This window comes from Amblyraja radiata, chromosome 2 (assembly GCF_010909765.2).
Source record: "Amblyraja radiata isolate CabotCenter1 chromosome 2, sAmbRad1.1.pri, whole genome shotgun sequence".
Taxonomy (NCBI): Eukaryota; Metazoa; Chordata; class Chondrichthyes; order Rajiformes; family Rajidae; genus Amblyraja; species Amblyraja radiata.
This window is the reverse complement of record NC_045957.1, coordinates 137,132,575-137,150,957: the sequence shown is the minus strand read 5'-3', so window position 1 is coordinate 137,150,957 and position 18,383 is coordinate 137,132,575. Positions and strand designations below refer to the sequence as shown.

Below are 18,383 nucleotides of genomic sequence, written 5' to 3'. Positions count from 1 at the left end.
TCCTTGCAATATTGTTATCAATAGCCATCCACCTACTGAGAACTGGCAGAGCCTGCTTCCAGCTCCTCTGTACTTTTGGTCTCCTGAAACCTCTAAAGAAGTTTGATTACTGACAGCTTGTCATAAATTGAGCAGTTCATCATCTATTTGAAGAAACGACCTTGTCCAGGAATTTTAAGAGTCATTCAGTTTGGGATCATATTTCTAGTGCTCAAATGCACACACGTTTCTTGGGAGTAGTGGGAGGAGAAGACTAAGTGTCGGTGTGTTACTCGTGGGCACTCACTCTGCAATAAACAACTCTGCTCCATACTCTCCTTTCAAGCTACAATTAATAGTCCACTCTAGCTGCTAGCTTGAAGGATGATTCAGTCTGAGAAAGGGTCTCGACACAAAACGTCACCCGTTCCTTCTCCCAAGAGATGCTGCCTGTCCAGCTGAGTTGCTCCAGCATTTTGTGTCTATTTTCAGAGTAAAGCAGGTGAATTCTCTTTAATCCCTATCATGAAGTGCCTCAGTTGCACTCTCCATTTCCTCCTGCTAGTATGGTCGTGTTTGAAATGGAAGAATGAGACCGGGCTAGTCATGTCCTTGAGCCTATTCAACCATTCAGTGAGGTCTGTTATCCAAACTCGTTCCAATCTTTTTCACTTAATTTCTACTAAAAAATCTTGATTAACAACATCTATCAGCCTCAGATATATTAATTTACTAATTAGCTAGCATTCACAACATTTATTGGGATAAACTTCATACTTCCAGCACATTTTGTTAAAAAATTAATTTTCAAAATTCTCTCCTAATAACCAGATATTTATGTCAGTTTCCCACAATCTCCTTCACCTGTGGAATAACTTTCTTTCTATTATTCCCATGAATTCTTCCAAGAATCTGCAAATCTACTTGAAATCAATTCTTAACCACTGTGACCAATTGTCCAGCCACACTGATGCTGCGATCAAGAAAGCACACCGTTGCCTCGACTTCCTCAGAAGGTGAAGGAAATTTGACATTTGGCCCCAATGAATCTTCCCAATTTCTGTAGATGCATCTTGGAAAGCACCCCATCCGGTTGCACTGGCACTTGGTATAGGAACTGCCCTACACAAGGTTGTAAGAAACCGCAGTGTTGTGAATATGACCCAGTTCATCACACAAAACAGCCCCCCATTGATTCCATCTATACTTCATGCTGTCTTTGGAAAGCAGACAACATAATCAAGGAAAATTGAGACGTTAGCCATAAACAAGAAGGATGCATGGGACAGGTGTAGGCAGCTGGGATCAAGTGCATCCCTGGAGGAGTTTCAGGAACTAAGGAGCAAACTGATAAAGGAGATCATAAGGGCAAAAACTGGCCAGGAGATAGCTCTGGCGGGTAGCATAAAAGACAATCCTAAAAGATTTTATAAATACATGTGGGGAAAAAGGGTAACTAGAGAGAGAGTGGGACCTCTCAGGAATAAAAGCAGACTCCTCTGTGTGGAGCCACAGGAGGTGGGCAAGGTCCTCAATTAGTATTTCTCCTCTGTATTTACTGAGGAGAAAGACAGTAGGATGGAGGAAATTGGAGTAGTCACTGGCAGTATCATGAGAGCAGTCAGGGTTACCGTTGACGAACTACTGAAGGTACTGTTGTGTTTGAAGGTAGACAAATCTCTGAGGACTGATCAGGTATATCCGAGGACATTGCGGGAAACTAGAGAGGAAATTGCAGGAGCCCTGGTTGAAATTTATGAGTCGTCCTTAAATACAGGAGAGGTGCCGGAGGATTGGAGGGTGGCAAATGTTGTGCCTTTTTTCAAGAAGAACTGCAGGGAAAATGCTGGGAACTATTGGCCGGTGAACTTAACATCTGTAGTTTGTAAGTTACCGGAGAGTATTCTGAGGGATAGGGTATACCAGATTCAGATTCAGATTCAGATTCAAACTTTATTATCATTGTGCAGTGTACAGTACAGAGACACCAAAATGCAGTTAGCATCTCCCTAGAAGAGCGACATAGAATATGAGCAATAAATAAATATATTTACGTGCATTCAGTCATAGTAGTGCAATTTTTTCCTGGTGGGAGGAGTGTCCGGGGGGGGGGAGGTGATTGGCAGTCACCGAGGTACAGTGTTGAGTAGTGCAACAGCCGGAGGGAAGAAGCTGATCCTGGACCTGCTGGTCCGGCAACGGAGAGACCTGTAGCGCCTCCCGGATGGTAGGAGGGTAAACAGTCTGTGGTTGGGGTGAGAGCAGTCTTTGGTGATGCTGAGCGCCCTTCACAGACAACGCTTGCTTTGGACAGACTCAATGGAGGGGAGTGAGGAACCGGTGATGCGTTGGGCAATTTTCACCACCCTCTGCAGTGCTTTCCGGTTGGAGACAGAGCAGTCCATACCATACTGTGATACAGTTGGTAAGGATGCTCTCGATGGTGCAGCGGTAGAAGTTCACCAGAATCTGAAGAGACAGACATTTGGATGGGCAAGGAATGATTAGGGACCATAAAAACATGGTTTTGTACTAAGGAGGTCGTGTCTCACAAATCTGATTGATTTTTTTGAAGACGTGACAAAAAAGGTTGATGAAGGCAGAGCTGTAGATGTTGTGTACATGGACTTCAGTAAGGCGTTCGACAAGGTGCCGCATGGTAGGCTGCTCTGGAAGGTTAGATCTCATTGGATCCAAGGAGAGACAGCTGAATCGACAGCAAATTAGCTCCATGGAAGGAAGCAAAGGGTGATGGTGGAAGGTTGCTTCTCGGAATGGAGGCCTGTGCCTAGTGGTCTGCCACAGGGTTCGGTGCTGGGCCCATTACTGTTTGTCATCTACATCAATGATTTGGATGAGAACATACAGGGCGAGATTAGCAATTTTGCTGATGATACAAAAGTTAGTGGTTTTGCAGAAAGTGAAGATGGTTGTGAACGATTCCAGCAGGATCTGGATCGATTGGCCAGGTGGGCTGAGGAATGGATGATGGAATTTAATACAGAGAAGTGTGATGTGTTGCATTTTGGGATGTCAATCAAGGGCAGGACCTACACAATAAATGGTAGGCCTCTGGGTAGTGTTGTAGAGCAGAGGGATCTGGGAGTACATGTGCATGGTTCCTTGAAGGTCGAGTCGCAGGTAGATAAGGTGGTCAAAAAGGCTTTTGGCACTTTGGCCTTCATCAGTCAGAGTATTGAGTATCGAAGTTGGGAGGTCATGTTGCAATTGTATAAGACGTTGGTGAGACCGCATTTAGAATATTGTGTTCAGTTCTGGGCACCATGTTATAGGAAAGATATTGTCAAGCTTGAAAAGTTTCAGAAAAGATTTACGAGGATGTTGCGAGGACTTGAGGGTGTGAGCTATAGGGAGAGGCTGAGTCGGCTGGGTCTTTTGGGTCTCCATGGAGCGCAGGAGGATGAGGGGAGATCTTATAGAGGTATACAAAATCATGGGAGGAATAGATTGGATAGATGCACAGTCTTTTACCCAGAGTAGGGGAATCGAGGACCAGAGGACATAGGTTCAAGGTAAAGGGGAAAACATTTAATAGTAATCCGAGGGGTAACTTTATCACACAGAGGGTGGTGGGTGTATGGAACAAGCTGCCAGAGGAGGTAGTTGAGGCTGGGACTATCCCATTGTTTAAGAAACAGTTGGACAGGTACATGGATAGGACAGGTTTGGAGGGTTATGGTCCAAGCACAGGCAAGTTGGAGTAGGGTAGCTGGGACACTGTTGGCTAGTGTGGGCGAGTTGGGCCGAAGGGCCTGGTTCAACACTGTGTCTATGACTCTAAGACCATTCACACCTTGGTCATTCTCTTCTCCTCTCTTCATCAGACAGAAGGTACAAAAGCTTGAAAGCCCATTGATTGAAGAACAGTTTCTTTGTTACTGTTATGAGGCTCATGAACGGGTCACTCATACTAAAGATAAATTCCTGATTTTCTAACAACCTCACTGTGGCCCAAGATAAATTCCTGATTTTCTAAAAATAGCGGAGTCAGGGGATATGGGGAGCAGGCAGGAACGGGGTACTGATTGGGGATGATTAGCCATGATCACATTGAATGGCGGTGCAGGCTCGAAGGGCCGAATGGCCTACTCCTGCACCTATTGTCTATTGTTTATTGTCTAAACAACCTCACTGTGGCCCATGCATTATTTTTCTTTGTACTTTTTTTTTTAGGTTAGCTGGTTGTCACAGCATACTCTACACTCTGTTTGTGTTCTCTTTTGAACAACCTGTTGTACTAATTTACAGTACTATTTAGTGGGTGGTATTTGCCACCCTATTCCCAACTGATCTAGAACTTGTTGTAAACTTAGATATTCTTCCTCACTATCCATTATGCCACTTACTTTAGTGTCATCTGCACATTTCCAAAGAATGTTAAATATGCTGTCATCCAAATCGTTAATGTGCATAACAAACAGCAGTGTATGCAACACAGACCCCTGTAACACTTCACTGGTCACAGGCCTCCAATCAGAAACACAATCCTCCACAACAATCCTTTGATTCGTTCCTCCGAGCCATCTTTGCATTCTGTTGGCTCGCTCACCTTGGATATAATGTTGAAAGTAATATACTACCAATTTGCATTCACAATAATGAGGTGCTTGAAAGCTGCTCATTGCTGTATTATTTCTATCACCTCACAAAACATTACCTACACCAGCAAGAAATAGAATAAACGAAAAATTGCAGATGCTGACATCTGGAGCATAAAAACAAACTCCAAGAGGAACTCAGCGAGTCAAGCAGCATCCGTGGAGACAAGGGGATAGCTGGTGTTTGGAGTAACTCAGTGGGACAGGCAACATCTCTGGAGAGAAGGAATAGGTGACGTATAAGGTTGAGGCCCCAGTAAGAAGGGTCTCGACCCGAAACATCACCCATTCCTTCAGTCCAGAGATTCTACCTGTCCCGCTGAGTTACTTCAACATTTTGTGTCTATCTTCGGTTTAGAAACATAGAAAATAGATGCAGGAGGAGGCCATCGGCCCTTCGAGCTGATCGTCCCCTATCAATAACCCATGCCTGTCTTCTCCCCATATCCCTTGGCCTCCACTGCCCTCTGTGGCAGGGAATTCCATAAATTCACAACTCTCTGGGTGAAAAAGTTTTTTTCACCTCAGTCTTAAATGTTCTTGGGGTGGCCCTTGGTTCTGGACCCACCCCACATTGGGACCATTTTTCCTGCATCTAGCTTGTCCAGTCCTTTTATAATTTTATATGTTTCTATAAGATCCACCCTCATCCTTCTAAACTCCAGTGAATCCAAGCCTAGTCTTTTCAATCTTTCCTGATATGACAGTCCCGCCATCCCAGGGATCAATCTCGTGAACCTACGTTGCACTGCCTCAATCACAAGGATGTCCTTCCTTAAATTAGGAGACCAAAACTGTGCACAATACTCCAGATGTGGTCTCACCAGAGCCCTATACAACTGCAGAAGAACCTCTTTACTCCTATACTGAAATCCTCTTGTTATGAAGGCCAATATTCCATTAGCTTTCTTCACTGCCTGCTGTACCTGTAAGCCAACTTTCAGTGACTGGTGTACAAGGACACCCAGGTCTCGCTGCACCTGCTCCTTACCTAACCTAAACCAGCATCTGCAGTTCCTTCTTATACAGCTGATGTTTGGGTTGGAGACCCTTCTCCAGGACTGAGAATGTAGAGAGGAGATTGCCTTTATAAAGAGGTGAGAGGGGAGGGCAAGTCAGGGACGACAGGTGAAACAAAGTTGATGGCATTAAACCATTTGTTTAACTTGGGCTCTTACATATTTCCTTTGTCATTCGACTGACAAAGAATAACTTTAATGTCCCATTTTATTTAAAAAACAACTAAAATAGGATTTTAATTTTATCTTCATCGCTAAAAAGTAAAAGTAGATTTCAAAACATGTTATTAAATGAATGGCTGTTTAGGCATGATACCTTATGTGTGTTATTTGAGTTACTAAGGAAATATTTACAGTAAAAATATGACACTTTTGGGGAAATCTCCCATCATCTTGCTTTGTTGCAATCAACTAAATTGCATTGATGGTCGCTTCAAAGCTCACTGAAGGAAGGAAGTCTTTAGCAAGTGAAGATGACCTAACAGTACTGAGTAAAATCATTGGCAGCTACACTGCACCAATCTCTGGATGCTTATACAAAGGACGGAAAATTGCTGGCGCCACTGGGCCTCACTTCGGGTCACCGTAGAGCTGAAAATACGAAATGCTATGCCATGATAATGAGTGTCCTGGAGGAAGGTGAGGGATGGTACGAGTCCCTGTGTGCATTAATCACACGGGGCAAAAGGCTTTTGGCAGGCTGATGCTGACAACTTCAGTTTCACAGCATATGCGGCTGGAAAGATCGCCTTCTCTGTCAAGGGGAGGCACCAGAATAACTTTAAAGGCATCAAATATCCTCCCTGACGCTGGATGGAAAGCTCATCTAGAAGGTGACAGGATGAAATGTGAAACCTGCAGAAGCACTTAGAGACAACGACGAGTCATTCACAATTGAATGAGCCAAGAAAGGTAGGAGTACTAATGAAAATTAAATGGAACTGGAAATATTCAGAAGAGACTGGCAGTAATATCCTTTGGCAGTAGATATCAAACGTAGATATTAACTCTTTGCTACAGTAGGACAAATCTTTAAAAAAAAGAGGAAACAGAAATATATTTGTATTTCAAATGTTCTGCCCCATTAATGTGACTGCTGCCAGATTGGTTAAGCCTCCTTAGGAATTCGCAGAACTTCCCAAACCGGAATTCTGAGCTCATCCAAATATTAAGAAGGGATCGAGCTTTTTTTAAGGCCCTGTTTGGAAAACTGATGTAGGAGAATATTTGATTTGACCATTCAACCAGAAAAACATGGCATGACTCTCAGATATAGCAAGACATAGCAGTTTCCCAACCAGCATTAAGGTAAGTCACTGAGTAACCATTTTTGGCTGCTGGGAGTTGTTTTGACATCGTTTGACTGAGATTTGAGAAACTTTAGCCGCTGAAACAGTGATGTGATGTTGCCGCAGATGTGAATGTTGCTCTGGTTGCCACTGAGAATGTTGCACCAGGGAGAATAACAGCAAGACATAATGTTGTGCAATTCAGAGTGGCCAAGCATTTGATTTGTTGCAGGGAGAAGAAATAGAAGAATAAAATGAAGCGGGAACTATGGAATGACGAAGACCAACGGAATGCATGTTGCCACCATCATAGCTGCAACCCAATAAAGTGAGGAAGTCTGAAGGAAGGTTTCGACCCGAAACATCACCTCTTCCTTTTCTCCAGAGATGCTGTCTGACCCACTGAGTTACTCCAGTATTTTGTGTATATCTTCGGTATAAACCAGCAACTGCAGTTCCTTCCTACACAACTCGCAACTAATCCTTCTCAACTCCATCCCAACCAAATCCCATGTACACTCTTGCCAATAAACCTCCAATTGTCCTCCAACCTCATAGATGCGAATGATGCATAACTAAGAAGCAGGTGATGCTTGAAGCTCCTCCTTGACAGGCTTTATTGATAAGTTAAAATCCACCTCACAGTTAAGTGGCCCTGGCTGTTAATAAAAGCTCTTCAATGACGCAAGGTGCTAATGAAGAGCAAGGCTAGTGTTGACAGCCTGCCAATATAATATTAATGAGACAGCCTGTTCAGTTTCAGTTCCTAGTATTTGGACATGGATTGCCGCAAATGCGGCATTTCAAAGCCATTTAAAAACCATATTTCCTTTTATTCATTGCTCATGATATGTGCTTTGCTAGCAATGCCTGTATTTTCAAGAATTTTCGGATTGAAAATACTTAAGCCAAAATTTAATCCTGTTACATTTGCTTGGAACTGTATCATTCACTTTGAATGCTTTGTTTAACTTTAACAATAATACACAACTGACTGTACAGTTGAAATCTGCTCAGACAGCTTGAGTAAGAGCTGGACTACTCATGAATCTTGCTGCTTTGAACATTTCATTTTTAGGAACATTTATTTTGTTTTGAATATCGGATTTTTAATCTATCTAGTTCACAACCAGTTAGATTAATGGGAGTGTAGGCATTGGGACAGCGCTCCAGCCTGTGATTTATTTTTGTCCTCCTCCTACCTTCCTTCCCCCAAGCAAGCTCGAGCACATTCACAGACCTGCAGTGTTGCATTTCTGTAACTCTTGGTAATTTAACTGCTAACTCCCTTGGGAGGGAGGGGTTAACTTAATGTCAGAGGCAGCAGGTTATGACTTCTATGTAAGTCTGTCAGCCTGTTCCAGTTGGGATCCATCGTTTGCAGAGGCTGACAGCAGTTTGATGGTGGGGTGGGGAAGTCTTTTAGACAAAAAGACACTTTTGCTGCAGAAATACTAAAGGGCCAAATTTCTTCCCATCGACAACTCTAGCATAAAGTAAGGAGAAAAATTAAAGTTGTACAGAGCCCCGAGGAGAATGCTGCTGACCCCAAACCAAACTCATTGGTGAAGCCTGGAGGGATTTATGGATTCAGTGATTGGTGCTCATTAACTTTAATATATTTTTAGTTACAACTACGTTTTTTTCAGCAGAGGCAGGAAATGTATCCCCTGGTCCTATAACACATTGTTATTTTGCCAACGATGTATATACTTATATACTTTGCATTAAAAATGGAAGATGATTTTAACAATTGAAGCAAGTTTCTGATATATTATTCCATATACATAGACCATGTGAAGCATTCGTTGCTGCTGTTTTAACATACAGTTACAACAATGAATTAGCATCTGGACATAACAAATGAGTGCCTTTCAAATTGTTTACAATGCCAGTTAGAACACCTAGGACTGTATTTCTAAATAGCATTGTAATTGCTGGTAAAAATGCAGGCAATTTAATGTAAAACTGCCATTATGTCCCCCTATATGAGAAAGCCCAGGACGACCACAGAAGCCTGCATATAGCTGGAAGCCCTGAGCTTCCTGATGGGCGCCCGCATTATTTCCTGACTGTGCTTTTTCTGATTTTGGACTCTTAATGCTTACTGAAGGTCCGCCAGTTAAAATCATCCAGAGATCAGTAACTCCTTTCATTTCAATCGAAAGCAAGGATTGCAAAGGAGGTGGCATTTCCCAATGCTCCATACATGTTTTATCCACTATTTATTGTAAGAAAGTAAGAAATATCACCAGCAGCAGGCCATTCATATTCTCATGCCTGTTCCTCCATTCAATAAGATCATTCCTTATCCTTTACTTGCAAGCATAACCCTTACTCTTTGCATAACCCCACATTTTTTGATTAGTTTAATGTTAATTTTAATAACCTGTCAGCTTATCTTTAATATATTCAGCAACTGACCCTACACAGCCCTCTTGGTCAGAGATTTCCAACAATGCTCTGTTATTTTGGTGAAGATATTTCTTCAAATCTGTTCTGAATGGCCGACTCTTTATTTGACCACTGTGAACCTTGTTTCCAAGCTATCCCAGTCAGGGGAAACATCAATACTACATCTACCCAGTCGTGTCCCTTAAGAATTCTGCACATTTAAAGAGACCATATCTCATTCTTTTAAATTCCAGAGGTCGTGGCTCAGAGCTTAATCTTCTAAAAAGACAAATCCACTGCCCCAGGAATCAACCTGGTGAACTTTTGCTGTACACTCCTTCTTGGAAAACACATCCTTCCTAAGGTAAGCAAATCACAATATTCCAGATGCAGACACTGACCAAGGCTATATATTTGAACCTATATTTCCCTTCAGGAACTCAAATCCTCATGCAATAAAGACCAAAATACTGTTTTCTTCCTAATTGTTTGTTGTAGCTGCAGTTATTTTCAGTTGAGTCTCAACAATCAGTCTGAAGAAAGATTCCGACCTGTAACGTCATGTGTCCATTCCCTTCAGAGACGACTGACCCACTGAGTGCCCCCAGCAGTTTATTTAATGTTAACTTTGAGTAGTAGTTTTCAAGGACACCCAGTCCCTCTGTCCAACCATTCAATCTGTTACCTTTTATAAAAATACTTCACCTTTTGTTTTGTTTTAACAACAGAAGTTGTTAAAACAAAAGGGGAGATGCAACGAGACAACAGAAGTTGTTAAAACAAAAGAGGAGATGCAACGAGACCTGGGTGTCATGGTACACCAGTCATTGAAAGTAGGCATGCAGGTGCAGCAGGCAGTGAAGAAAGCAAATGGTATGGTAGCATTCATAGCAAAAGGATTTGAGTATAGGAGCAGGGAGGTTCTACTGCTGTTGTACAGGGTCTTGGTGAGACCACACACCTGGAGTATTGCATACAGTTTTGGTCTCCAAATCTGAGGAAAGACATTCTTGCCATAGAGGGAGTACAGAGAAGGTTCCCCAGACTGATTCCTGGGATGTCAGGACTTTCATATGAAGAAAGACTGGATAGACTTGGCTTGTACTCGCTAGAATTTAGAAGATTGAGGGGGGATCTTATAAAAACGTACAAAATTCTTAAGGGGTTGGACAGGCTAGATGCAGGAAGATTGTTCCTGATGTTGGGGAAGTCCAGAACAAGGGGTCACAGTTTAAGGATAAAGGGGAAATCCTTTAGGACCGAGATGTGAAAAACATTTTTCACACAGAGAGTGGTGAATCTCTGGAACTCTCTGCCACAGAAGGTAGTTGAGGCCAGTTCATTGGCTATATTTAAGAGGGAGTTAGATGTGGCCCTTGTGGCTAAAGGGATCAGGGGGTATGGAGAGAAGGCAGGTACAGGATACTGAGTTGGATGATCAGCCATGATCATATTGAATGGCGGTGCAGGCTCGAAGGGCAGAATGGCCTACTCCTGCACCTATTTTCTATGTTTCTATGTTTAAGTGAATAACTTTCACAATGTCCATATTATATTCAGTCTGCTGTGTCTTTGTCCAGTCACCCTATATCCCCTTCGAACTTCTCCACATCTTTCGCACAGCGTAAACTGCCACCTAGACTTGTATTATCAGTGAACTAATCTTGCCCAGACAATAACATGGACAAATGTTCAAACAGTATATCTATTGAGATCATTGAACCCCTCCATTTCTGATCTCTTCCAAACCCCTGATCTTAATTGCTCTAACAATGCTGTCCATCGCGAGTTTCCTAATGTTTAATATTCTCCTTACAAATCTCTGCAGTATTCGTTTCTCCTTAAGACCCACCATTTTGTAAATATTTCTGATCAGCTGTCTTAGCATCTGCCTATATGATTTGGTGTCAAATTTTGATTGATAACAACCTGTGAAGACAAGGTGGCAGATGAACCTGCAAATTGGAATCTGGAGCGAAATGCAAAGGTATTCAGCGGGTCCGCCAGTATCGGGGAGGGAACGGACAGGCAACGTTTTGGGTCAGGACCGATCTTCACACCAAAGGAATCAGTCCGAAGAAGTGTCCCGACCCAAAATGTTGCCTGCCCATTCCCTCCCCAGATGCTGCCTGACCCGCTGAGTTCCTCCAGCACTTTGTGTTGTGTGAAGAGTCAGAAATATTTTACTGCATTCAAGTCACTGTATAAGTTCAACATGCAGTAATTGAACTGTCACCCCAACAGACTTAAATGGATAATGCAACACACATTCAAATGAAACAGATAATTATGAATTAAATCAACTCACAAAAGATAAGAAGGAAGTAATTTCCCATGAAAACAGGTAAACAGAAGATATGAAGATTTGATCAGTTTCATGTGGCATGGCACAATCACTCAACTCTGCCCCCATGAAATGTTAATAAAAAATGGAAACACAAAAGCTGCACTGTGAAAGCACACATTGCAGTAGATTTAGTATCTGCCACAGCACAACTTTCCTCTTGGGGCCAAAAGGGTGGCAGAGCAACAGATTTTCCAGACCAGGCAGTTCCTGTAACTGAGCCAGCCCAGGAAAAGTGCACTGGTTCAGCAATGGCCCTTCAAAGCTGATCTTGTGTAGCCTTCGAGAGAATCACACACACCACTGCAAATCATGCAAAGCACAAACCTTATCCTGCATACAATCTTCTGGGAGAGCGCAATTCAAAGCTTTAAATAGCCGTCAAGAGCATATTTGTCGAAGAGATGGTCATCTTTCAAATAAATTACTTTAACTTTTATGAGAATGGTACAGTGGTACACTTTTTCAACAAGAATATTAGTTTTAGGAACTTATTTAGGAGCAAGTGGCAAGAAAAATACAATCATGTACGACTAACTATTTCAGCTCCACTGCTGAAACAGTACAATCTATGAGAATACTGCACTGCATTTGAAATAATGAAAATTAAAGTGATAGGGCCAGATTTATTTGCCACTTGCACTTCTGATTTCATCAGTTGGATGTTGAACTGCAGGAGTTGGAGACAAGCGGAGGTGTGATGCTGGCAGTAAACCTCTGGATTGCTCTGCATCCCTCTGCAACCGTATCAATAGACCACAGTCCGTATGAATTGGCAGCACCATTTCCTCCTCGATAACCATCAGCACAGGAGCACCTCAAGGCTGCGTGCTCAGCCCCCTGCTCTACTCACTCTATACTCATGACGGTGTAGCCGGGCACAGTTCCAACACCATCTTCAAATTCGCCGACGATACCATCATGGTTGGCCAAGTTGCAGGTGATGATGACTGGTTGCATCACGGCCTAGTTTGGTCATTTGAACACTCAGGAATGATGAAGATTCCAAAAAGTGATGAACACTGTCTAGTCTATCATGAGTACTGACCTTCCCACCATCCAACTCACTATCAAAACATGGAGGGGACAGGGGACACAATTTTTTGGCGGCCGCTCGCTCATTCGCACACTCACGCACGCGCGCGAGGCTTCGGAGGCTCAATCCAGCGCTAAATGCAGCTCAACTGTGCCTGTGTCCCCGGGTTAACCAACAGCCCTGTCTGGATTGACGGGATACCAGCGCTGCTTCTCCGCGCTGGCCATATTTCCCGCAAGCCCAAGCAGGTTAACCTGGCGGGGATGTCGCCCACCTCTCAAAACATGGGGGGGCACGTATCCCCTCTGGCCTCCCCGGGTTTTCCGCCCCTGCCACCATCTAAGTTATCTACTGGAGTCGCTGCCTCAAAAAGGCAGCTAGCATCATCAAAGATCCACATCACCCTGGCCACATTCTAAGTTCACTCCTGCCATTGGGGAGAAGTCAAGTCAAGTCAAGTTTATTCGTCACATACACATACGAGATGTGCAGTGAAATGAAAAGTGGCAATGCTCGCGGACTTTGTGCAAAAAAACAAACAAACAAACAACCAAACAAACTACAAACAGAGTGGAACAGAATCACATATTCTTTTACATATTAAATATTGTGGGCGGAAGGAGAAAGGGAAAAAAATAGCAATTAAAAAAAGCAGTAGAGTGGTACAGTAAAGTTAGTCCCTGGTGAGATAGGAGTTTACAGTCCTCATGGCCTCTGGGAAGAAACTCCTTCTCAACCTGTCCGTTCACACAGCATGGCAACGGAGGCGTTTGCCTGACCATAGCAGCTGGAACAGTCCGTTGCAGGGGTGGAAGGGGTCTCCCATGACCATGAAGGTATCAGAGCCGGAAAACTGCACAAGTTCAGAAAGAGAAGGTTCTCAACAACCATCAGGTTATTAAGTACTACAACCTCCAAATAAGGTCCAAACTACATAGACTTGGGATATCGTTTTTGTCTTGGCACAATTATTGTAAATATATATGTTTACATATCTGTTATGTTGCTCCAAGTAAGAATTTCATCATTCCGTTTCAGGACATATAACAATAAAACACTCTTGATGACTTGATTCACTGGTGGATTTGCCACTCAGTCCAGTGTCAGAGCATTAATGTACTGAGCAGGGGGACCAGATGTAGTTCACAAATTGTGGCAGTAGCATGACCCTGAATGAAAAGGTAAGTGCAAGTTAACAGCTTAGTTATTTTACTTTATCTCAACACACGCCAAGTCGTGTCAGATAATTGTAAATGTTATTAAAGTTTTCAAACTAATTAATTAATTAATTATATAATCATACAATTATGGCAGCCGATGACACAGCTGTTGCCTCACAGTATCTGATGCTGACCTTGGCTGCCGTCTGCGTGAGGTTGCACATTCTTCTCGTGACCATGTGGGTTTTCTCCGGGCTGCCACGGTTTCCTCACACATTCGATGCGAGCGTCGACAGGTTAATTGCCCGAAGTGTGTCGGGAGTGCATAACAAAGTGGGATGACATGGAACTAGTGTGAACAGACTCGGTGGGCCGAAGGACCTGTTTTCACGCTGTATCTTTCAATGATTCAATAAATTAAAATGAGAATTCAATACATTTGAATATTTTTCGATGCTTCTGATTGTCAAAGGATTTTGTGAGGGTGACATTGTGAATTATGTGAAGGCTGGCAGGATGTTCCAAGGGTGGGGCCTCAGCATTGTCTGCCTGAGGGATTTTCGCAGCCCTGAGTCCATTCTGCTTCATGAGATGGCTCGGTTCGCCCTGCAGATCCACAACAGAAAGTGTGGGTGGGCAAATACTGCAGCTGGCAGGTACCAGTGATGGGCCTGATTCTGTGTGGTTGAAATTATATATTTCTTTAGCAAGCCTTTTTAAACTGGATGCTTTCAAGAGAGCGCTAGATAGGGCTCTTAAAGATAGCTGAGTCAGGTGATATGCGGAGAAGCAGGAACGGGGTACTGATTGGGGATGATCAGTCATGATCACATTGAATGGCGGTGCAGGCTCGAAGGGCCGAATGGCCTACTCCTGCACCTATTTTCTATGTTTCTATGTTTCTATACATCTTTCATCAGATTATCTGGAGCTATGCAATGAACAAATCAAATTCCTCGTATGTTGCAAAACATGGCTAATAAAGTACGATTATGATCATCAATATGATCCAAGAAAATAACATAAAAAGGAGATTTGCGATGAAATTCAATTTTGAGCTTTCACTAAGTAGTGCCACAAATACTCTTAAAGTTGTACAAATTGGCTGGGCAGGTTTCTCCATAAAATCATTTTCCATCCAACGTATATAAAACCCTCCATCACCTAGAGCAATTGGGCGGCATGATAGATTCCAACTGTTTTCTTTTCATTCAAAAATATTTATTTTTGCATTTGAGTGGTATCTCCAGCGAAGTTTTATTAATATAACTGAAAATGGGGCTATCATCAAAAATAAATGGGGCTATCATCCAGCATTCCACTAGTGAGCGACTGAATTTAAAATCTCTGACCAAGACTAAAAAAAATAGTTGACCATATTATGAAATTGTATTTTTCATATCTAAAGAACCATTTTGTCATAAATTATGGAATAATTTTCATATGAAGAGACTTTTAAAATGTTTGCCTAACATAATATAGAGGAGTTCCAAACCACTACAAATAGTACAGTCCTGTACTTGAATGCATATATAGTATAAAATCAAATGTTAGCGTATCTGGTGTTATGTCTTCACATTTAATAGTCCACGAAATAGAACAAGTGGGTCCCAACGGGTGTGGGGGGAGGGGGGTTGGGTGTGGGAGGAGGGGGGGGGGGGGTGGCAGGGGGGTGTGGTGGGGGGGGATGTATGTATGTGCGCAAATAGAATGACCGCCGAACCAGAAGATAACAAGATCAGAGTTTTAGTTATGTAAAGATGATTGTTTATGATGTACAAGTTAATTCTGACCCAACTACACTGACATTAATGGAAGAAATCCATTTGATAGTGTCTTCTCCAACTCCAACTTCACAAGTGAATTTGTATTGTATCAAATGTAAAGGCACAGAATGAAGCCATTTTGTCCATTGGGTCCATGGCAGTTCCAGGGAGAGCAATTATCATTCCCTCTCTTATCGTTTCTCAAAACCCTTGTAACTTTTTCTCTGTCAACTCCCGTTTGATTCTTTTTATCATTAACCCAAACTTGGGTTAGGCAATTCACAGAAGCTAAAGCAACATGTTGTTTGGGATGTGGGAGGAAACTGCTGCACCCAAAGGAAATACACATGGTCACACCAAGAGAGCAGCTGAGTTCAGAAGTGAACCAGCAGCCCAGGAGATGTGATGCAGTTGCACAAATTGTTGTGCCACCATTAGGAATAAACCACTACTTTTAAGAAGTGAAAATAGCCTTTTTAGACAATAGACAATAGGTGCAGGAGTAGGCCATTCGGCCCTTCAATCCAGCACCGCCATTCAATGTGATCATCGCTGATAATCCCCAATCAGTACCCCGTTCCTGCCTTCTCCTCATATCCCCTGTGTCCGCTATTTTTAAGAGCCCTATCTAGTTCTCTCTTGAAAGCATCCAGAGAACCTGCCTCCATCGCCCTCTGCGGCAGAGAATTCCACAGACTGACTATTCTCTGTGAGAAAAAGTGTTTCCTCGTCTCCATTCTAAATGGCTCACCCCTTATTCTTAAACTGTGGCCCCTGGTTCTGGACTCCCCCAACATCGGGAACATGTTTCCTGCCTCTAGCGTGCCCAAACCCTTAACAATCTTATATGTTTCAATAAGATCTCCTCTCATCCTTCTAAACTCCAGAGTGTACAAGTCCAGCTGCCCCATTCTCTCGGCATATGATAGTCCCGCCATCCCGGGAATTAACCTTGTAAACCTACGCTGCACTCCCTCAATAGCAAGAATGTCCTTCCTCAAATTAGGGGACCAAAACTGCACACAATACTCCTGGTGGGGTCTCACTAGGGCTCTGTACAACTGCTGGACCTCTTTGCTCCTATACTAAACTCCTCTTGTTATAAAGGCCAACATGCCATTCACTTTCTTCACTGCCTGCTGTACCTGCATGCTTACTTTCATAGACTGATGAACAAGGACCCCAGATCCTGTTGTACTTCCCCTTTTCTCAACTTGACGCAATTTAGATAGTAATCTGTCTTCCTGTTTTTGATACCAAAGTGGATAACCTCACATTTATCCATATTTTTGAGTGGATTGGGCTGAAGGTTTAACTACAAATGAATAAATAAGCACTCCTTTAAGTCTCTTTGGTCCTGAACCTCTGCCTTCAATACAAATTCCAAAATTATCCAATACTTGAGAACATTTTGATACATAAGATGTTGTATAAATATAAACCTTTATTTAAATTCATAATCATGTGCTCTTTTGCAACAGTCCCAAATTCTTGGCATCATATCTCAGCCTGTATGAGTTACAAAGGAAAATGTAAGGGTGAGGCCCTGCAATACTGAAGCATTCACCTTTGAAGAAAGAGTTCATTGAAGTCACAGTTTCATCTTCCATCTTAATTTATGGAGGCAGGTGAAACAGGTGAAAAAATAGCATCAACGACTTTTGTTCAAAGTTATTCTCTTTTGAGAATTGGAGGAGTTGGAGAATGGAGAGTACACACATTAAAAGCAGCAGTGAAACTTATGGGTGGCTGTTTTTACTTTTCCCAATACTATAATGAAACCGTAGCTTAAACGCATGCTGACCACACAGAAAAAGGCACAGAAAAGTGCACATTTACAGGCAGTTTAAGGATTTTACTATTGAAAACATGAGAAAAGCCTAAAATAAGAACAAGATTACCTTGAAAATCATTTAACCATTAAATCACGAAGGGCTGCATTAAGATAGAAACATAGAAACATAGAAAATAGGTGCAGGAGTAGGCCATTCGGCCCTTCGAGCCTGCACCGCCATTCAATATGATCATGGCTGATCATCCAACTCAGTATCCTGTACCTGTCTTCTCTCCATACCCCCTAATACCTTTAGCCACAAGGGCCACATCTAACTCCCTCTTAAATATAGCCAATAAACTGGCCTCAACTACCTTCTGTGGCAGAGAATTCCAGAGATTCACCACTCTCTGTGTGAAAAATGTTTTTCTCATCTCGGTCCTAAAAGACTTCTCCCTTATCCTTAAACTGTGACCCCTTGTTCTGGACTTCCCCAACATCGGGAACAATCTTCCTGCATCTAGCCTGTCCAACCCCTTAAGAATGTTGTAAGTTTCTATAAGATAGATTTTTATTCATCAATATCTTCTGTAAAACCCTTCTTTGTATGTACTCTTATTGTATAATCAAATTAATAAACTTAGGTTTTGAATAATCCAGTTAGCAAAAAACTGACTGAATCAACTGAAACAAATCCCATCTAAAAATGTAAAACTGATAGAAAAAATGTAAAACTGATAGAAAAAAAGTTGTGCAAAACCAATGCTCGTTAATTTCATTGCTATAAATATCTTTATTAAAACATAAATGTAAAAATAAAGCTTAATAGTAATGTTCCCATTTTATTTTCCCGATCCAATATTGTTTTATCCAATACATCTATTCTTTTTCAAATTGGCCCGTGCAGTTCAACTGGAAAAAGGAAAAAACAACCAAACTTCAATATCTACACTTTGGAAAAGCTTGGCCTCTATGTTAATATTTAAGTTGACTTAGTGAAATA

At 42.3% G+C, this 18,383-nt stretch overlaps 1 protein-coding gene and 1 long non-coding RNA gene across 2 annotated transcripts in view; one reads left to right on the top strand and one right to left on the bottom strand.

Annotated features, from left to right (window-relative positions):
- The window catches only part of gmds (GDP-mannose 4,6-dehydratase), a 666,455-nt gene that overhangs the window by 235,817 nt on the left and 412,255 nt on the right, over positions 1–18,383 (bottom strand). The gene's annotated exons all lie outside the window — the stretch shown is intronic.
- On the top strand, positions 6,174–14,190 carry LOC116969486. The gene is made up of 3 exons (XR_004410785.1): positions 6,174–6,925; positions 9,555–9,664; positions 13,719–14,190. It is a non-coding gene; the product is annotated as an uncharacterized LOC116969486 (long non-coding RNA).